Raw genomic sequence first — 22,741 nt, forward strand, 5'->3', positions numbered from 1 at the left:
CAGTCAATATATTCCCTGTACAGTGGTACCTCGGGTTAAGTACTTAATTCGTTCTGCAGGTCCGTACTAAACCTGAAACTGTTCTTAACCTGAAGCACCACTTTAGCTAATGGGGCCTCCTGCTGCTGCCACGCCGCCGGAGCCCAATTTCTGTTCTCATCCTGAAGCAAAGTTCTTAACCTGAAGCACCATTTCTGAGTTAGCGGAGTCTGTAACCTGAAGCGTATGTAACCTGAAGCGTATGTAACCTGAGGTACCACTGTAGTTAGGATCCCATAGAAGCTGGAGGTTTCTGAGGACTCATCCAGACTTCCTTTTGTGCCACATTTCTAGGAACTTTAAAGCTCCATGTCAGGGTACTACCCCCCCCCCTTTTGTACCGGTGTTTTTTTCTGCAAAAACCCACTCATTGCCACTGAATTTGCCACTCACTGCCACCAGTGGAAAACTCAAATTGCTGTTTGTTCTGATTCAGCATAAAGAGCAGGTTTTCCTGGGGAAAGTGACAGGGCAAAAAATGCAAAGCGTTCAAACACAGAGCTTGAAAGCGTGGGCCTGTGTCTAGACAGTGTGGGGCAAAAGGTATGTGTGGATGAGCACTGTGTACTGCCATCGCAGATGCTACTTCAGCTGCAGCAAAGCAAACCACTGGAGCTCAGGAGGAGCCAGGGGTCTGGGCTGCTGCCAGAATCTTTTCTATTTCAAAGTGGAAGGCGAAGGAGGAGAGCAGCAATCAAAGGACAGTGGTTCTGCTTTGTTCTCGACTCCTTGCTTGCTGCGCCGTGCAGTTTTGAAGGGTTGGTTGCGGTAGACAGTGGAACATGTGTATGTAAATACAAAGCACAAGTCACCTTTGAATCAAGAGATACAAGCAATTGTCTGTCATAATTGGGGTCTGTGACAGTTCCTGTGTCAGTGTAAGAAATTATATTTAGACCTCAAGTATCTCAGTGTCATTAAAAGAAGAAAAATGGTTTTAAATGTTGAGTGCTATAGAAGTCATGAATCTAAGGGAGTTCTCTCAAAACAGACTCTTTAATTTTTAAATTTTTAAAAAAGTATTATGATGACACACATGGAATTATTTTGCCTTTGGTAGCTAATCACTACATTTTACTGTAGTTTTTATTTAAGTGTTTTCATAATTCCAAGCTCTAGGGCTTCATTTTAATTCAATTCATTTCACAACTGCTTGCCTGGTGACACTGAAAACAGATACTATTAGAGCTGGAAAATAGCAATGCAATCCTATTTAGGTCTATTCAGAAGTACACCCCATTGAGTTCAATGGGGTTTACTTCCAAGTAAGGGATTAGAACCTACTACTGAAATTTTAAGGACACTAAATTGAGAATAAGCCACACTGAAATATGCGGAATCTACTTCTAAGCAAATGTGCACAGAATTGGATTGCATGTGTTCCTTTTACATGCTATTTCCTTGAGCAGTCGAGGCAAGAGAAAACACACTTTCTACCTCAAGGGATAGTTTTTTGGCATTGCAAGTGGAAAAGTACATTTTATAACAATGTTGATTCTGTTATCTAGGTTTCCCAAATATCCTGTGCAGGGCATGTTTAATTGAGGGTCAGGCAGACTGAGCAGCACACAGCATCAGGTTTCTATTCTGAAATTAGTTAATAATAGTGTCGTAATTGAGACACGCGGGGACGCAGGTGGCGCTGTGGGTTAAAGCCTCAGCGCCTAGGGCTTGCCGATCGAAAGGTCGGCGGTTCGAATCCCTGCGACGGGGTGCGCTCCCGCTGCTCGGTCCCAGCGCCTGCCAACCTAGCAGTTCGAAAGCACCTCCGGGTGCAAGTAGATAAATAGGGACCGCTTACCAGCGGGAAGGTAAACGGCGTTTCCGTGTGTGGCTCTGGCTCTGGCTCTGGCCAGAGCAGCGATGTCACGCTGGCCACGTGACCCGGAAGTGTCTCCGGACAGCGCTGGCCCCTGGCCTCTTAAGTGAGATGGGCGCACAACCCCAGAGTCTGTCAAGACTGGCCCGTACGGGCAGGGGTACCTTTACCTTTACCTTTAATTGAGACACTTCTTTTAATACAAAGGCTGGCCATGAAAGAAGACCTTATGTTTTAAGTGAAAACCTTTACAAGTCAATGCAAGACTTGTAAATTATTGGCTTGTTCCTTGAAACATGAACAAACTCCTGTTATAAACCTCTTCACCTGGTCATTTTACATATTCATGTTTGTGGTTGCACAGTACGGTTGGGTAGATACAGGTTAATGTGTAATTGTCCAACCATGCAATGCATAGAGGCTGCAATGAGCATATTCAGATTTATTCATTCCAGCAGAGAGAGTAGCTCTGCATGTACAAGGGATGACAGCAGGTATATCTGCCTTCCACTGAAGTAAGCATGGAATCCTGCATGTACATGAACGTTCAGTGTTGGCACCACAGTTCATGCTGGGCTTTGAATTTGAAAATTGGCTTATTGTTGTATAAGGCAGCATCATACCTTAAAGTAGAACATTAGACCAAGTGATCATTGTGTCCTTTTCATCTCTAATTCTAAAAAAAAAATTACTATTTTATATTTTCCCTTCCCTGAATAGAACAGATGCAGATCAGTTTTCCTTTGGATGAGAGAGCGTTGTAAAAGACGGTTACAATAAATTCAAATTTACAGATTGAACAACTACTGCAGGGTTGCAAAAGCAAGCCTGTGGTTGACTTGCCTATTACTCCACCCATATTATTAGGAAATGCATAGTCTTGTAGATATCACATCCCTTTTAATTCCACTCTCTTCTTGCACATTTTCTGTAAGGTTAGGTGACCCAGCTCCCACTAGTACATACAGGTTTCAGATTCTTGAAATAGCCAGCTACACATGAAGCCCATTGTCTTCCATTAATGACAAGACCACATCAAGCATAAGGAAGGAGCCATCTATCTACTTTGCACTGTATAACAACGTGGCTATCAGACCTTGGCTCCTTGCACATCTGAAATTAGGGACTTTTTACGCTATAGGATTTCTGACAGCTATTGCCTTTTCTCAAGATTAAGTAGGCTGCCAACCTCATCTTTTCCTTCGGTTTATATAGAGCATCTTATCTGCATAAGATGACTCTGGGGAGATATGGAGAACTTTCACTCTATAAAGGGGGAGAACATGCTAGCAGCATAAAGAATGGAAGTCTTTGAGGATGCTCCTGAATTTCTTGAGGCTTCAGCACTGTACACTGCTGTTTCCAAGCTCCACCCCCCGGTTATCAGGCAATTTTTATTTTTATTTTTGCTATTTTTAAGAGAGCCAACGAGCTTCAACCTGTAGATATGCAAATCCATATAAGTTATCAAATTGTTAACAATTTATGGAGCCAAATGCAAAACAGGGACGTTTCCTCCATTTTGTGCAGAAGAGCACATTTGAGCAGGTGCACCTTTTCTACACAGCTATTAATATACCCTTAACATCTGGACACCCTCAAAGTACTGGAAGCAAACCAAAAGTCAATGCAGTCCATATTGTGCATTAAATGCAAATAGAATCTGACCCTTACTTAGGGCTGCTATGTTACAACCTGGAGAATGGTGCTGCAACTTTAAACCTCCTGATGAATGAATGATAAGGATTTCCTGTCTGATTCAATTCCTGGTTGTTATCCTGCTCTTACAGAGTTTCAAGTGTGCTACAGAGCAGGCAGGGGGTGGGAGATGGAATTGCAGGGGGACTATAAGAGAGAGAAACCAGGGCTACCTCAAACCTTGATTCAGCAGACGGTTTAAAGGTGCACAGGGAATCTCCAGTTACAACCTGGCAAACCTGTTTGGCTTAGATGCACAAAGTAATAAATTAAACATTGAATTAATGCTTAAACTTAAAATCAAATGTCAGTTCTATTACTCACATGTCCCAGTGCAATTATCATTTTGATCTGGAAGTTCTTCCCTCATGTCTCAGTTTCTCCCCTTTTGTTTTTTAGACTGAAACGTTCCGGGTTCTCCATATTCTTGATTTTATTCCTTTTAAATTGAGAGCAAAGACACAAAGGGCCCAATGTCTCCAGGTGTCAAGCATATGGTTAATCCACAGTTGTGGTTGATTCTCAGGTTGATGCAAATAAGCTTGCCCCTCTTTATGGTTTCAATCCTAAGCATACTTATCAGGAATAAGTCCCATTGGAGTCTGTGGGACTTGCACCCAAGTAAACCTGTATCAACCCAAGTTAATGCTACTTAAGGTTTGGCTGGGAAGTTAAGTTGGGAATCTAGTTAGCTAGATTCCCAGGTTTTTGGATGCGGTCTTGTGTCAAATTTGAGAAGAACCTGACATTTTTTTGGTGCTATACTTACTTGCCAGGAAAGGAACACAGATGATTCCAGTTGCTCTCTTCCCATGCACTCTGCAAACTTCAGTGGTCATGTTTGTCAGTTGTGTAGCTCCATGGGTTACATCACCTGCTTCTTGCATTTTTGCAAGGTTTTTTTTGTTCAGTTTTCAGAGCGATGCACTTTCCAGTGCTAAAAGCATGTTTTTTTTAAAAAATAAAATAAACGTAGCTCAGTTGCAATGAGATCCTGACAATTAAATCTGTGCACACAGATTTAAAAAGCAATTAAAATGAACAAGGAACAACATTAGCGGACAGGAGGGGGAGCCTTATCCCTTAAATGATGTGTAATACTGAGCAAATATTCACTAATTAATCAGCACAACATCCCTATGAGGTAGGTAAATAAATATCCTACCTCTTTCTGCCAGTTTTAGGAAGTAATGTATTTTTCCAGTTATGCCTCCAGAGTGATTATATAAAATGCATGAATCAACTGTTGCTGATAATTGGATGCACACAAAGCCAAGGTAGTGAAATATTAAGTACAGGCAAGTGGAATTCATTAGAAGGTTTGCAGTGTTGTAGAGGTCTGCAACAACAGACATTGGGTGCTTTTAAATGGATGTTATTGTGTGGTTGGTGCTCCTCATTAAGCCCTTTTTTCTTTTTGTTTCCTTTTTCTTTTTTGCAACGTCTACATAGTGTTCTTGGTAATTACAGCCCATAAATTTTCCTCATCTAATCTAGACTTTTCCTTTCCAGAAAAAAATCCAGTAAGTCTACCCCCTTGTCCCAGACACCCAATTTCCCCTGTGGAAGCACCATATGATTTGTATCCAACATAGTGCTCAATAACCATCCCAGAATTTCAGAAGCAGACTTGAAAGAGAAGTTGCTGAATTACAACTTAACACTAAACTGAAAACTATGGAGAGACCTGGTCTTAATAGAGATATTGGATTCCAGTCTCATTACATATGCTAATCATCTGCATACTATCCCTTGCTTTTTTCTGTAGGACTAATTGCAGTCGTTAACAGGTTTACCATACCCATTGAGTCAATCACCCATCTCCTACTACCTTCCTGAGAAAAACCCCACCCCACCCTCCCACTATATATAAGGGTCTGGTGACTTCTGTTTCAGTGTATCTGAAGAAGTGTGCATGCACACGAAAGCTTATACCAAGAACGAACTTAGTTGGTCTCTAAGGTGCTACTGGACACTTTTTTAATCCCATAAGTGCAAGGTTTTCCCCTTGCAGAAGGGGACTTTCACCCACTCTCCATCAGCCCTCCACCCCTAAGTATATTCTGTAGGTTCCCCCAGCCTCCTGGAGTAGATTTGTGGAGGGTAGATTTGTGGCTGTTACCCATCTCCTCTCCTGGAGTAGATTTGTGGCTGTTACCCCTCTCCTCTCCTACCCTCCACAAATCTACTCCAGGAGGCTGGGGGAACCTACAGAAAGGAGAGGGGTAACAGCCACACTGCACAAGCAGAAATCCTTGTGTTGACAGGATGAGGAAGTTGGATGCCATCCTATATGTTTGGCCTGTTCAATCTTTCTTTTTTCATTTCTTTTATTTAAAAGCATTTCTAAGTATCTTTTAAAAATCTCCAAGCAACAAAAAATAAATAAAGCAATATCATCCATACGAAAATAACAACAGTAGTGTAACAGCATAAAAAAACAGAAAGTCTGGGAATTAAAACAAATAAAGACAAGAGTCTGATCTTCTGGTTCAGGGAAAGTCTAAACAAATCTATGTCTTAGCAAGATGTCTGAAACAAGTGATAGATGTTGCTTTACATATGCCAGAGAGATGGGCATCCCATTGTTGTTGTTTAGTCGTTTAGTCGTGTCCGACTCTTCGTGACCCCATGGACCAGAGCACGCCAGGCACTTCTGTCTTCCACTGTCTCCCGCAGTTTGGTCAGACTCATGTTTGTAGCTTCGAGAACACTGTCCAACCATCTCGTCCTCTGTTGTCCCCTTCTCCTTGTGCCCTCAATCTTTCCCAGCATCAGGGTCTTTTCCAGGGAGACTTCTCTTCTCATGAGATGGCCAAAGTATTGGAGCCTCAGCTTCACAATCTGTCCTTCCAGTGAGCACTCAGGGCTAATTTCCTTAAGAATGGATGTGTTTGATCTTCTTGCAGTCCATGGGACTCTCAAGAGTCTCCTCCAGCACCATAATTCAAAAGCATCAATTCTTCGGCGATCAGCCTTCTTTATGGTCCAGCTCTCACTTCCATACATCACTACTGGGAAAACCATGGCTTTAACTATACGGACCTTTGTTGGCAAGGTGATGTCTCTGCTTTTTAAGATGCTCTCTAGGTTTGCCATCACCTTTCTCCCAAGGAGCAGGCGTCTTTTAATTTCGTGAATGCTGTCACCATCTGCAGTGATCATGGAGCCCATATATGCGGCATCCCATAGTATTCTTTATCTCTAGACCAGACTTGGGCCAGACAGCCCTTCTAACAGAGACCTGTCCTCCGTAAAACAGGACACAAGGCCACACTAGATAAGACAAGCAATGTGTCTAACAGCATATGAATGTTTTCAAACACATATTTATCTTGGGGATGAAAGTGGGGAGCCAGTAACTTACAAATCACCCCAGAGTTGTGCATTGGTTCATGCAACTCCCATTCATATCATTGGAGCTACAAGGACTCCTTGGCAGCAGCTCTAAATGCAGGGGAGTTGATTTCCAATGGCTGCCCTGGAATGTTCCCCAGGAGTTGCACATGCAGAGCATTTTGAGGGCTGCAGTTAAGATATTATACAGTCGGTTAACAGCAGGGGTAGGGTAATATAATTAAAGCAAACTTTCATTAAAGCTTCAATTTTAACAGCAGGGGAGGGGCAGTGGGAGATATTGTAATAGACGGTATTATTCATTGTAATCAATTAGTACAGTAAACTTATGAAAAAGAGGCTGTTGGAGGGAGGGAAGAGAAGAAGAGAGACCCAGTTTTACTTCATGCATATGTCCATGTTAAGTTCTTATCAGTATTATAAGCAAGGATGGGGGAACTGGCAGTTTCAGTTTCTCTCAGTTTCTTATTTTTCCAATCTTAAGTTCAGTTCTCCACATTTCCAGATCAGTATTATTATTAAAAAATTGTCCAGGAGCACCTTAGAAACCAACTAAGTTTGTTCTGGGTATAAGCTTTCGTGTGCATGCACACTTCTTCAGATACATGCATTCGTGCATGCACACGAAAGCTTACATCCAGAACAAACTTAGTTGGTATCTAAGGTGCTCCTGGACTTTTTAATTTTTATTTATTTATTTCGACTGCGTCAGACCAACACGGCTACCTACCTGAATCTAGTATTGTTATTGTTGTTGTTGTTATTTAAAGTCCTTATGAAAACTGATCAGCACTCTAGAGTGAATTTCTCCTAAAATGCATAATGTACTGTATGTAGTTTTTCCCACTATACACATTTCTGCAAGCCATTTCCCCTCATATATGTATTTTCGTACATTATTTACACTAACACATGCATTTAAATGCATACTTTACACTAGTATGTGCATTTTTTTGTTGGCGAACCATACTGCAAAATTCAGAGAAGCACGAACTTTGAAGGATGGCTGTGTTTCCCACCCCTAACTATAATGTCTGTTGGCACCTCTCTGAAGCAGGGCATACCATGGTAATGCAAATTAAGAGATGGGCAGGAAGATGTGGATCCAAATTCAACTAAGTTTTACTCAGAGCAGGCCCATTGAAATTAATGAACATGACTAAGTTAGGTCCATTAATTTCAGTGGGTCTACTCTAAGCAAAGCTAAGTTAAATACCACCCAAAGTGTCAGGGCTAGCCTTGGACCAGACCCATGGTTTTCAGTAACCAACACAGACATAGGCTGGCTGAGAGATGGTGTGGGGTGTTCTGTGACTCATCTTTATTCTCCCCGCTAAATCAGTCTCCTAGGAACCCCATTCGCAGAAGTTCCAGCCAAGATCCACTTTTTGACAACAGAGCTGATTCTGAGTGTAATAAGACCCACAGGGATTTCACTAATTGATATCTCAATCAAATGTATGATTATGCCAAAATAATTCCCTTGTTCTTTGATTGGTTGATTAGTCGACATATTATACCTTTCCTCCATCAAAACTTACTTAGTTATGACCTTGAAAGTCAGGTTTGTGCCCTTCCAAATTTCAGTAGGCAAAGCTCATCTATCTACACATGCACACAGCACAGCAGTGTTCATTCCTTTTTTGAACAGGAATTTATAATTGTTCTGAATACAAAGCACGCTAAGTCATCTGCAGCATTATGCTATATGAAAACGTTAGCAAAAGGGACCCTATATTCATTCCCTACCTCCATGACTCTACTTTGCATACACCTTCAGGGTTCGTTTGCCTGGCTGGAATGTGTTCTTCAGTTCTTATAATCTCTCTTGGTTGCATAGTTAAGCTATGGAACTCATAGTAGTGGGTTGCTTTAAAACAGGATTCTACAAATGCAAAGAAGAAAAATATAACATTGGCTACCAGCCATGATGGCTGTGCTCTGCCTCCATGGTGAGAGACAGTAACCTTCTGAATATCAGTTGCTGGAAACTGCAGGAGGCAACAGTTTTCTTGGACTTGGGTCCTGCTTGTGGGATTCCTACAGGCATCTGGTTGGCCACAGTGAGAAGAGGACGCTGGACAAGATGGGCCATTGGGATCTTCTTATATTCTTAGGTTGCCTGGATGGAGGATAGAGAGCTATGTGAGTGTATGTAAAATAAGCCTGTTTTACAAAGGGGAAATTTACATTTGTTGCTCTGCCCACTTTTGCTTCTGGCCCCACCAATCACTGGCATGTGATCTCTGAAAATTTGCCCAGAAGGGAATGCAAACCTTGATCTGGAAAAGTTCCCGAGGAAGGTACTAAGATAGAGCTTGGCACCAAAGGATCTGTATTAAGCAAACAGAGCCCCAGCCCAATCCCAATGCTCCGTCTATGAGATTTACAAAATTCCAGGCGTTCATACTTCCTGTCTTAAAACACCCCTTTTCTGTTCCTTCCCAAATCCCCAATTCTTCCAGACGTGTTTCTAAAACGGTTTGAATCTTTCATTTGTGCTGTGTTGTAATAACTGAAAGAATAAGAGGATTTTCAGGTGGGGACTGTAGGAGAGCAAAATATTTGGAGAGAATTCCCTCACATACAAGCAGTAAAGTAAAATTTTAAGAAATCTATTAGACATATAAGGAGCCTGAATCTCTTAACTATGATATCTAAAACAGACCATCACAGAATATATATATATATGTAAAGGGATCCCTGACCATTAGGTCCGGTCGTGACCGACTCTGGGATTGCGGTGCTCATCTCGCTTTATTGGCTGTGGGAGCCGGTGTACAGCTTCTAGGTCATGTGGCCAGCATGACTAAGCTGCTTCTGGTGAACCAGAGCAGCGCATGGAAACACCGTTTACCTTCCCACCGGAGTGGTACCTATTTATCTACTTGCACTTTGACGTGCTTTCGAACTGCTAGGTTGGCAGGAGCAGGGACCGAGCAATGGGAGCTCACCCCATCACAGGGATTTGAACCGCCGACCTTCTTATTGGCAAGTCCTAGGCTCTGTGGTTTAACCCACAGCGCCACCCATGTCCCATATATATATGTATGTATGTATGTGTGTGTGTGTGTGTGTGTGTGTACAGAAATGTGCTGTGATTAACTCACTAGGTTTGATGTGCAAGACAAAATTGCTGGACCTGCTACAGATGTTTAAAATGAAGGTTTTATACAATGCATTTAGCAATGTGGCAGGGAGACATTTGTGGTTCTGTACTTCTGCCAGCCTTTACCCTCCTCAAACACCTCTGCTAACCAATATACATTTCTCTTGCAAACGTTTAATGAATGCATGGCGGTGTACAGGCTCTTTCTATTTGATTATGTGCTTTCTTTATGAATGAGGAGCTGAAGATCCATGCTTACTGTAAGCAGTGTCCATCTGAAGCCTATTTTCTTACAACATGGGCAAACTTCACTTAAGAAAGGTTCTATGTGTCACATTTTACTGCAGTGATATCACATGGCTTATGGATACCTTCACAGGAACATAAGCAAAACAATGTTTTGTAGATGTGTGTCGATTGTTTATGAGGCCATATCTTGCTTTTATTGTTCACATACATTTTAAGAACAGAAACAGACAGTACTGTATTGGCTATCCCCCAGGAGAACTACATCCAGTTAAATCAGGTGGGGATAAGCCAAAATTATTTTTGGCTCGGATGCCTGAAGCTGCTATACTCTCTGTCGAGGTCTGGAGTATATAAAAAATTCCTGACAGAAGTCATATAATACCTGCACAGTGAAAGATCCTATACTTCTATGTCTTAGTAATTTTACATCTCTTTCCCGGGCCCATTGTGTTGGATCCAAGGTGCCCTTCCATTCATAGAAACATATTCTGTGGAATATGGAAGGCCAATGATCCATCAGAGACTCCTGGTGAGAGCAGACACTTGCCAATTTCCCTGCTATACTGCAGGCTCCTATATCACCTCCTGCCAGTGGTGTAGTGGGGGGGGGGCACAGGGACAGTTGCCCCAGGCACAAAATTCTTAGGGGCACAAAAGTTCAATACCCAGTGCTGCCTCAGTACAGCTGCATACTCCTGTTGTTGGACTCCATTTAAAATGTCTTCTCCATGCAAACCAGGAAGTGACCTTTCCAGACAACAGAACGACTCATCTTAACTCTGTGACTGCGATTTCCTGGGTGACACGGATGCTGTTAGGCAGTTGAATGAACATGCGCATTCTGTTTCATTCCCTTCCACCTGCCCCCGCCTTGCCCCGGGCACTGGCAACCTACACTACACCACTGCCTCCTGCTCCTTCCCTAAATTGTGCAGAGATGTATTTTGGGGGAGAGAAGGGGGGGGATGCAGGAAAGAGGATGGATCAGAAAGAACTTCTCTCTCTTCCACTAGCAGGCACTGGTTACGACTCAACCCATTGAAAACGTTACTTACTCTGCATCAAGGACACTGAAAAATCCTACTGCATGGCTCTATTCAGTGAACTATTCAATATACATGTATTCAGCTTACCAGGAGAGTTAGCCTAATGGAATGGAACTTGTGAATGGGTCCTCGGTGTGAATAGCACAGATGTTAAAGAGTGCTGAGGGCTTTTGCTACACTTCATGTTAAAGTGGCCTACACATTATAGTTGAATACATGTACTTGCTGTTAAATAGATATGCCCGTCTTCTTTAGAAATGCTTCCAGTAGTTTTTACATCCTGTTTTTAGATCCTGAAAAAGATAGTTTAAGATAGTAGTAGTTTCAGATACTGAAAAGGTAAGATGAAAAGCAGACAATGTACTTTAACAGGAATCCCAGCGTGAAATGGGTGGGGGTCACGATTGACTGCATAATGAATTGCCTCAATTTAATTGGACAACATGTGCCTCTACCAGTCATGTCTTGATACTCAGCCCACTAGTGTGGTGCAGAATCAATTCTCTTCCCATCACACTGTAAAAAGTTCCATTCCATATACTCAGCTTAATTGGTGACATTTCTAGCTTAATGTCATAATGTTCTCTGTGCTAAAGTGATTTATAAAATTGGCTGTCGGAACTCAGATTGCGACCAGCAGCATTGTAGTTTCCAGCACAATCTCCCAAACTGAAAATAATCTTTGTCACACACACACACACACACACACACACGTACAAGTAGTGATGAGCAGAGAGAAATATATTCCTGCATTGGTGTGTTTGCCTTTGGGTAGAGCCGACTGAAAATTGCGTGCTATACTATTTGAACGTCCAGTTAACAGGCCCCTTGAATTTGTTAAGTAATGAGCCTGGGGCAAAATTGGTGCCTAGCTTTGCAGCATTACATAAAAGATGCTTCTTTCGTCAGGGCCTTTAGGCCACTGCAGTAATGATCATCCCCACCAGAGACAAGAGACACAATCTACATACCTGTCATGCAGCCTACTGAACGAATAGTCGCTGAGACTATTACATTATCAGTTTAGGACTTTTCTTCACTGCAGCTGATATTTCCTCATCTACAGTCTTGAGTGAAAAAACAGTTATCCTGAAGTTCAGGTGTGAGGAACCTGAAGCTCTCCATCAATCCCTGGAAGCCATGGTCAATGGAGAAGAGTGATGGGATTTGTAGGGGAAGAAAAAATGTATTCTATCCAAGGTTGAGCGAGGCTGGCTGATCAGCCTGCCATGTGGTTGAAAGCTTAGAAGAAGTGATTTCCTGGATGGCAGCAGGCTTTTGGGTGGCATTGAGGGTTTTCCGTATATGATTGGCTTGTTGCTGCTGCTGTTGCTATTGTTTGAAATTAACCTGATCATATTTCAAATGCTGTGTTGTTCCTGGGAGCCACCTTGAATTCAAAAACGCCATACAAATACAACATCAAATTAAAAACAACAACAGCCATTCAAAAATCCCTATAGTCCAATTTATCCTTTTATTAATATTTATTAATCAAAATATATTACAGAGTTCAACACCATAAGGTTATTAGAAAGACAATATACCGAAGGTTGTGACAAAAACCCCCTACATTTTGAATGACGTATGGTAATGAAATAATCAGATGTTGTCTTATTGAAAGTCCTTATCACCCACTCATTTCTTCATACTGTATCTGGACCAGGATTAAAAGCCATTTGACTTCTTTTTGACTATCTTCATAATTAGTATCTGCTCCTACAGTTTATGACTGGGCTGTGAAATTCTCCATTGACTTCAATTTTGCAGAGTAGTAGGGTTTTCTTTTACTATTATGATTAATTAAAAAGGTGAGGGTGGTTCTAAGGTTCCAGGGCTTTTTTTCTAGCCAGAACTATGTTTGATTCAGGGTTGGCTTGTGTACCTATATCTCCCGTGAGAGTAATTGCTTGATAGCCTTCCTGTTCTTATTGATGAGAAGATGGCTGAGAAGAAGGTTTTGCATGATGGGAATTTGAAAGGGTCAGGCCACTATGTTGTAGAAATAGGGGCCATCATGTGAAAAACAGTGTAGAGCCCCCTCTGTAATAACTGATTGCGTGATCATTCTTGACTGGTGATGTTCCTGTTTGCACATATCTGGTGAATACCACAAATGGATCAGCAACTAGCGCTGTCATTGCACAGAGTGCAATGGAATAAATAATGGATTTTGCTCCTGCAAGATGTGGTAGTGGCCATCAACTTGGATGGCTTTAAGACAGGGTTGCACAGATTGATAGATGATAGTGACTGCAAATCACAATGGCTGTGCTCTACTTCTGTTGCTAGACTATGCTTCTGAATAGCAGTTGCTGGGAAACACAAGCTGGGAGAACACAGTTGCACTCAGGTCCTACTTGTAGATAGGCATCTTGTTGGCCACTGTGAGAACAGGATGCTGGAGAAGATGACCCTTTGGCCTGATCCAGCAGGGGTCTTCTTATGTTTTTTCGTAGATGTTACTCAGTTGAGAGCAAATTATAAACATTTTTCAAGGTTGCATTTTTGTTGTGGAAATAATGCATGTTCATAGTACAGTGGTACCTCAGGTTAAGTACTTAATTCATTCCAGAGGTCCGTTCTTAACCTGAAACTGTTCTTAACCTGAAGCACCACTTTAGCTAATGGGGCCTCCTGCTGCTGCCACGCCGCCAGAGCATGATTTCTTTTCTCATCCTGAAGCAAAGTTCTTAACCCGAGGTAATATTTCTGGGTTAGCAGAGTCTGTAACCTGAAGCGTATGTAACCTGAAGCGTATGTAACCCGAGGTACCACTGTACTCTAATTACATTCCCTGCCCCCCTGCGATTATGAACAACCACTTGCAACGTGTTTTGATGTATGTCACTGGCATCTTTTTCTTTTTTTTTGTGCAGTAAGGAAAAATCCTGTATTAAATGACAAGGAGAAATGATGTGGCATTTTGATGCTTACAATGGCCAACACTGTGCGAAACATGTGTGCAAGAGCAGTCCTGATTACAGAACAAATATCTGAAGAAAGATATCCAGTTCTTTATAACACTGTGTTTTGAAATCCTCTCCTCATCTCTTTTGCATATGCAATGTGAGCAGTCTTCTATTTTAAAGCTTAATTTAATTTTTAATATTTTCCCTCCTCCTTGTTCCACATGTGATGCACTTCCTTTGTTCTTTAGTGGCATATGGCTCAGAATTATCCCTAGGAGCAAAGTACCAGGATGATTCTCAGTGAATTTTCCATAGGCGGAAAGACCCTTCATTACTCAAGCAATCAATACTGCACACAAGCAGAGTGGTGTATCAACAGTGTTTGAAATGCTCTGAAGGGCAGCCCCGTTTCCCATTCAGTCTTGCTTAATGGGCTTTGAATGCCTGCAGGTGAACATTTTATTGTTAATGTAATGATTTAATTTGGTTTGGGGGTGAAATGTTATCTGCTCATAAATACGGTGCAAGCTTAATGGAAAGAACTTGCCTTTTTGCTCTGCCTGCCAGTATTTTGTCAGATGCTTGTCTTTAAAAGTCACCATACACTGAGGCTGCTTCCAGACAGGTAACTCCCAAATGATTATAACTCATTGCTCTTCTGCTGTCAGCCACAAGCGGAATTGAGTATCCACACTATCAGGAATATTGCACTTTTCCCATATGTTCATTCCACTATGTTCCATCCACACAATGAGTATGATGTAGCTTTGGTGGGAAACAGAAAAAAAGCTTGCTTAATGCTATCTTTCCCAGTAGAACAACACAAAAAAACCCCAATCAATAAACCTAATTCCTACCCTCCTGAGAATAACATGTGGAAGTTAGCCTAAAAATGGGGAGACAAAACCTTCATGCACACTAAAAGCTTGGTGAAACAAAAAGTTCTGACATGGAAAAGAAAGGAAGCCAGACCAACTTATCTAGGGCAGAATCTCCATAACCTAAACAGAAATGGCCCTATAGCACATCCCAAACAATTGCTGTGAAAGTGGTAGGGCATACCAAAAGGTCTCCAATGCTGAGTACAATGGGTGGGCAAGAACATATCCTGTTTCCAAACAATGCAGGTTTTTGTAGGTAAGAATCAGCACTTTAGATTGTCCCTTAAAACAAAGTGGAAGGAAATGCAGATGAAACAAAACTGGGGTGAAATGGTCAGCTAAGTGGGCTCAGAAATCAGTTGATGTCTGCCATATTGTGTAGCAACCTGATTGTGAGAAACAGCCATCACAGACCAAGCATGGCTCACAATATGTTTTGCATCAGGTGCATAATGCTCAGGCAGAATGCTTTTTCCCACGGAAGGCGGATCACACCTTCAGCGGAGAGTCAACCAACTCATGTACATACATTTATGAAATCAGCTCTGAATTGAGTAATGACATGAGTATGACTTTTATCATTTGTCTGCTTCACTTGCTTCCTATTAGCAAAGTTGTGGCAGCAGCTGATGGCAGCTGATTCCATTTCTGAGATGCTTGAAGAATTTCTGGAGAAGTCGGATCAGATCTGGATCCAAAGAAAACAGATGAATAGACTGGAAGCTACTGCAGTATAAGAGACCTGGCTCTTGAGATGGTGAGTATAATAATGACTTGATACAAAATTGCAGTATTTACAGAAACGATTTTTATATCCAATTTAAATTATGCATCTCTAGAAAAGACTGTTAAAACAAACACCATAAAAAACCAGTTTTTGTATTTCACTAAAAACCCTTGAGTTGCTGCCTAATCTCTTAAATGAACCAATCTCCTAAATTAGTAAATCTGTGAGATGTTCATATATTGCAATGTAAGTGTATTTTCATTCAGATGCAACCATACTACTCTCTAAACCAGTAGTATTAAACCATTCAGATTTAACAAAATGCCTTATTTCCTCTATGTCCAGTTTCATATTAACGGTTACAATAAAATCTGTCACAGAGCTTAGTCTGTGCTCCACAAAGTCTTATCCTGCCTCATCAAATTTTCCAGTAGTGCTCACAGAAGTTATTGATCGTTCTGATTTGCAACACTTTGGAAAGTTAATGACTGAATACTCAAAATGTGCACCCAGTACTTGAAAATCAATCGCTTGCATGGATTCTCAAAAACAAACAAAACACAAGAGAGCTGTTTAGTTATCGTTTCCAAGCTTGGCTGTCTTTTTCTATCCACTTCAGTAATTACATTGAATTACCCTTAGTATGTTCTCCCGTGTTCTGAAATTGAAAGGTTGAGCTTGCCTGCTCAGTAGCAGTTGCCAGGGAAGGTGGAAGTTAAATCTGTAGGTTTCCTAATGTGTTAGGAAGACAGTTCCTTGCTTAGTCCGCAACCAAATTAACTGTGTATTCCAAAGCAGAATTAAGGCCCACAGAATTAAGGCCCACCGAGATTAATTCCCAGGTAAGTGTGTGTGAAGGGACGCGGGCTTGCCTAGGGCTTGCCGATTGGAAGGTCGGTGATTCGAATCCCTGTGATGGGGTGAGCTCCCGTTGCTCGGTCCCTGCTCCTGCCAACCTAGCAGTTCGAAAGCACATCAAAGTGCAAGTAGATAAATAGGTACTGCTCCAGCAGGAAGGTAAACAGTGTTTACGTGCGCTGCTCTGGTTTCGCTAGAAGCGGCTTAGTCATGCTGGCCACATGAACTGGAAAAACTGTCTGAGGATAAACATCTGCTCCCTCGGCCAGTAAAGCGACTTGACTTAACTATCAGGGGTCCTTTACCTTTCTAAGTGTGTATAAGATTGCAGCCTTAGGTTGGAAAAAAGGGGGGTGGCAGCAACTTGGAAAAATTGTAATTCTTAGGCTGCTAACGTAGCAAAAACAATGCAGGAGGAAGCAGTTATGAGCTACTAGTCTCTTCAGCCACAGCAGGTGCTGTGATTCTCCAGCAGCTTGACTTCACCCCTGAGGCGTGAGACACCCCATTGTCTCTCAATACAGACAGATGCCAACAACAACAACAAAGGGGGTATATACATATGGAAGAGACAGTGTAAAAGGGATGTGAAGTTTCCCCAGGCAATTCTGTAAGCAGGAACCAACAGGAAAATTAGGGGAACCATCCAAGCATACAGGATTCTTATGGGATTAAACTGCACTGGTAATTCATTCAAATGTAATTTTGTGCAAGTGTACACCGTGGGGGAACACTTCGAAAATGTATAATGTAAGCAAGAAAGAGGATGCCAGAACTGGCCGTTAGCCAGGGGGTAGGCAAAAAGCCTTACTGCAAGGACTGGGAGTTTCAACATAAGCAAAATAATTCCATCTAACAAAATAAATCCAACAAAACAGGGGACTCTGTGGAAAGTTCAAGGCAGCACACCAGGAGGCCAAGGTTAAAAATGAGAAAGAAAAACCTCTCCGGGGCTTCCTTCTTTATTCACAGCTGGAGTGACTTCAGAATAAAAAGTAGCATTGTATAATGTCAGGGGCTCCCTTCCATGCTTGCATAATTTTATGGAATCTGAGGATTTAAGGAAGGGAGAGAGAGAGAAGGCGCTCGGAGCTCAGTTTTCTAGAACTCTGTGAATTCCCATTTCCCCTTCTGAAGCATTTCGTTTATAATCTTCAAGAAAATCGCTCTGTGTTTAATTAACGTAATATTGAGTCACACCGTCGCTGATTTAGAAATAGGCCTCATGTTTCCCCCATCATCAAAGGAAGGGAAGGAATTCTCACCTCACTTATCCTCTTGAATTCTGCCTATAGCAGCTTGCACAAGATGTGACCGGCATCAGCTCAGGATTTAATACAAATCTTTCAAGGCAACCGAGAAAAACCCCAGTGATATTTACAAGGATGATCAAGGTTTGCACTTGTGGCAAGTGTTTCTGACCAGAGAGACACTCCTTCCCCCATGACATGAAAGGCTTTGAAATCCACTCAGGCACAAGCTATGGAATGAGAAACAAGAAAACCCTCTCTGGCAAACTTTTTTCAAAGAGAAGCATGGCACAGCAGTACATTACGTCCAGAGGAACACCCCCCCCCCCATAAAAAAAAGCTCATGTTGATGTGATGCATTCTAATAATGCAGCTAGAAAGTTGATCACAGTTAAATGACTGAAACTTAAAATTCATCACTTAAAACAATCTTTTCATGGAGGGTGCATTTTGTATTATTTTTCACCAATGGAGATGTAATGACTCACCGGAGCAAGATGGTCTGAGCATATTACACCGATCCTGGTCCAACTGCACTGGCTACCGATTAGTTTCCAGGCCCAATTCAAAGTGCTGGTTTTGACCTACAAAGCCTTAAATGGCTCAGGACCGCAGTACCTCAAGGACCGCCTCTTTCCATATGAACCTACCTGAGATCGTCTTCTGAGGCCCTTCTTCATGTGCCTCCTCCCTGAGAAGTCAGGAGGGTGGCAACACGAGAATGGGCCTTCTCTGCAGTGGCTCCCCATCTATGGAATGCTCTCCCCAGGGAAGTTCGCCTGGCGCCTTCATTATATACCTTTAGGTGCCAGGCAAAAGCGTTCCTTTTTAAACAGGCCTTTGGTTGACTTGATAAAATATGGCTCTTTCAGGGAGGGGTATTGCTTTTATTTTTATTTTATATACCGTGATCTTTTTATGTGAACCTCCCTGAGACCTCCAGATAGAGGGTGGTATATAAATTCAATAAACAACAACAACAACAACAACAACAACAACAACAACAACAACTCCCTTGCTACCTTGGGATGACAGACTCTGGAGGAATGAATGGAAGGGGATGCTGGAAGAGATGAAAGTGCTTCTCTTCCCTTCTCATCCCACCTGGCTCTAGTGTGGTATAGGCCTCCCAGCTTGAGGATTTCCTGAACCACGGAGCCTCTCTTTATAAGCTTCCCCTTTTGTTCTTCCAGGTTTGAGCTCCAAATTTATAGGCAAAGTGTTCAAATACTGTGCAAGGAGCAGGTTATACCACCTGCCTTGGCTTTTCTGCTCCTAATTGCCTCCATTCTCTTGCTACTTTGCTCTGCACTTTTAGCAAACATTGCGCTTCCAATTTATTCTACGGCTTTTCTTTAAATGCATGCGGCTTGGCCCCCCCCCCTCTCGATTTTAAAAGTATTCTCAAACTTTGGATCAAGGGAAGCAGCTTTACTTCAATGTGACAGATAGACTCTTTCATGAGTGAAAGAGTAAAGCAGCTGATTTATTTTGTACATAAAACATCCACTCACTTCAGAGCAGAATAGCACTCGCCCCAGCCATTTAAAACCTGTTTTTTCCCCCCTCGCTGATCAGAGGGATTGAATCATAGCCCAGTTTTCAGATACAATACTGCCTCTGCCGAAGAATCCTTAGGAAATAATATTTGGGGCTGCATTCGTACCGCACATTTAAAGCACCGTGATGGCAATTTAAACAGTCCTGGCTTCCCACAAAGAATTATGGGAACTGTAGTTTGATAAGGGTACTGTTAGGATACCCCTATTCCCCTCACAGATGCATTGAAAAAAAGTGCTGTTGTGCTCAGGTCCGGATTGTGGTCTTCCCATAGGCATCTGGTTGGCCCCTGTGAGAACAGGATTCTGGTCCAGATGCACCGCTGGCCTGATCCAGCAGGGTTATTGTCTGTCCTGACTTTTCTATTAGTGGTAGCATTTTCTCTTACTTCCAACACCATTTCTGGTGGTAGCTTTTCACAGAAGAACTGGCAAAGCACTATAGGCAGTATAGTGACCTATGAGGCAGATGCTCATGTGGCTGAGGAAGGCTCAGCTTTCCTGCATTTCTTGCCCTGTGTTTCTTGGTTGCACTGCCACCATTACTTCCCTGCACTAATGGAGTCCTTTCAATGTTTTAAAAATTCCATAGGTCAACCGTTCAGGGAATTGTGGAAGAGATTCAGCCTCGCTCACCCCCCTCCTCACTGAATGGTGGTATTTTAATCTGCGTTGACTGCTTACACTTCATCATATGTCAACATGGCTTCGAACTTCCATTCTGTTTCAGCTGCTGTGGTTGCCTTGGTCTTGACATTCCCCACAGTCTCATGCAGTGTTTTTTTTTGTGTGTGTGTGCACGTGCTACAGTGCAAGTGCATTCATACAAAATGTCCCTCCCTCTAAAATGTGTGTATTAATGAAAGATGATTTTTAAAAAACCTGTGAGAAACTATTCATATTATTTTCTTGGGGATTGCTATGGCTGGCACAGTAAAGTACTGCCTTGGCTGTGGCAATGGGCATTTTGGGATTGAAATAGGCTCTCTACAGTGCCAAGTGAAACCACAGTGGCTGGCCCACTTCCAGTCTACTGCAGAAAATCAGTGCCTCAGTGGCACTAAAGGGCTCCTGATGTCACTACATTTTCCCACTGTCAAGTTGAATCAGTACTTTCTAGACTTCAGTATGCATGCACACACACATTTCCTGCACTCATTCGTGGGCCAATCTTGGCCCGGAAGGGGGACCAATTTGGCTCAAACCACACCCACCCATCAACTGATGTCACACCTTGCTTGTGTCAGATGTGGGAAGACTGTGTTGCCCTTATCCTCAGGCAGAAAGATGTATTGGCCGGCTCTGACCTAATGTATCACATTTTAAAGGTTGTGTGTGTGTGTGTGTGTGTGTGTGTAAAAGGTTTTCAGCAAACTTAGGTACATTTAGAATCCATCAAGCAAGTAAATCAAGAAATGTTTTACACCTCCATTTGTAAATGAATAGGATATTTCCCCTTTTGTGTTTTTGTGATGAATGCAAGCAGGTGCATTTTCTGCTTTGAAATCTCATCCCTCCAGGATTTATATCAAAGATTAAAGAATTCACTAGACCATTTGAATCAAAAGGGAATGGCTTATACTTCAGTGAGAATCTCACCAGTGAGCTGTTCAACTGTTGCCTTTTGTCCCTCGTTACAATGTCGTACGATAAACACTGATGTGAATCGGGAATCAGTTTACTGGTAATGTTGACAGAGATGTGGAAAAACCCACATAAAGATTAAAGAATTGGTTCTTAAGAGCTTAAAACAACTTAACACAGACAAAGCAGCATCTAGCCAAGGTGGAAAGAATCCATGAACTGCAGGCCACAATAAGGGAAGGAAGCAAAGCTGTAGCTTTACAGTGTGCTTTCTTTTTTTGCATTCACTTGGTTCAGGAATTTAGAAGGCTCAAAGTTGAAGGCAGGAGACAAAAATACTTCTTTAAAAGACCCAGAGGCTTTCACGGGTCAGGTAGCATATTGGAGGAGGCATTTGCATTGGGAAAAGAGCAGGAGTGAAAGGGTTAAATCTGCTTACCCAGTGTCAGGGTCCAAATGTAATTCAGAACCCTGTAGGTGGCTTCAAAAAAATGCCTTAAACAGATGCAAGATGTGGTCATGCATGTCCAATGCCTTTCCTAGTTTTGTTAAACTCTGATGGTGGGGAACATTTGGAGACCCAACAAAATGATAAAAACTGATACCATGGGTTAGCATGACATTATTCATGCAATAAGCAATTGTATGAATGCTTTTCTTAAACCATTATGTAAGACCCTAGTCTGGACCATAGCAGGATAGATTTAAGGAGGTCCTTAACTGTTTGCTCCGTCCATCAGTCCTTGTTAAGTGTCTAGATCTGGGGACTGAGTTATATTATTTGTACTCTAAATGAAGTTCCCCTTGATGTGAATGGAAGATTGACTTTCAATGCAAAAACAGCCTTCCATGGCTGCTATTTACTTATCAATTGAAGGTTCTTTAAATGGAAAATGTTTTATGATTACCATGTCAATCCAGTGTTGTGTACTACTATTGTCTATATTTAAAGTAAATAATGACAATAAAAATATATAGTTTGTCTTTAATTTTCTGAAGTTAATTGAAATGTAACGAATGAAATTGTGCACAATTATATAAGTCTAAGAAACTTTGCTTATGTTTTTGCTGTGCAAAATGAAAAACTAGCTCATGCAATGTTACAGCTTCAGGAATCTGAAAGATGGTGCAGAACAGGTGTCTCTGATCCTCACCCACAGAGGGTGCCTAAGCACAGAGGACCAAATTTCCCATTACAACATCAGCCCTGTCAGCTTCTTTCCCAAATATTAAAGGGGGAAGCTGAACCATCCTACATTTTTCTTTGAAATTTTCCTCCTCCCAATTAGGACCTAAGACTGGAAGCCATCCCGCACTGAGAGAAAAATGGTGGAAAGAATTGCTTTGTGGGAGAGAGATGGTATGGTGTGGGCAAGGTAATGACGACACAAATCACAGTGCTGTTGGTCAACAGGACCTCAAGCTTTCCTTCTTGCACCCTAGCACTGTCCAAGGATGAGCATTAACTCAAAATCATGACCCTTAGTTCACTGGATGCCAACTTTCCCAGGTTGCTTAAAACATGCTGTACCTTTGCTGATTTTGTTTTCTTGGATTCCTTCATAAACTTGCATTGCTTTGATGCTGCACTGTATCTTACTGTATTGTTGTATAATCTTTCAATGCTTTGAGCCAACCAGATAGCTTTTTGTC

At 42.0% G+C, this 22,741-nt stretch overlaps 1 long non-coding RNA gene across 2 annotated transcripts in view; it reads left to right on the forward strand.

Moving 5' to 3' along the window:
- The window catches only part of LOC307226945, a 41,269-nt gene extending 19,579 nt beyond the window's left edge, over positions 1 to 21,690 (forward strand). The window contains exons 3-4 of one of the 2 annotated variants that reach the window (XR_013843725.1): positions 15,720 to 15,867; positions 21,025 to 21,690. This is a non-coding gene — a long non-coding RNA (uncharacterized lncRNA). Of the gene's footprint in view, positions 1 to 15,719; positions 15,868 to 20,096; positions 20,232 to 21,024 lie in introns of those variants that run through there. The other variant, XR_013843726.1, reaches the window with a different exon arrangement.
- Positions 21,691 to 22,741: the final 1,051 nt, after the last annotated feature.

The sequence above is a fragment of the Podarcis cretensis genome (genome assembly GCF_951804945.1).
Source record: "Podarcis cretensis genome assembly, chromosome: 11".
NCBI lineage: Eukaryota > Metazoa > Chordata > Lepidosauria > Squamata > Lacertidae > Podarcis > Podarcis cretensis.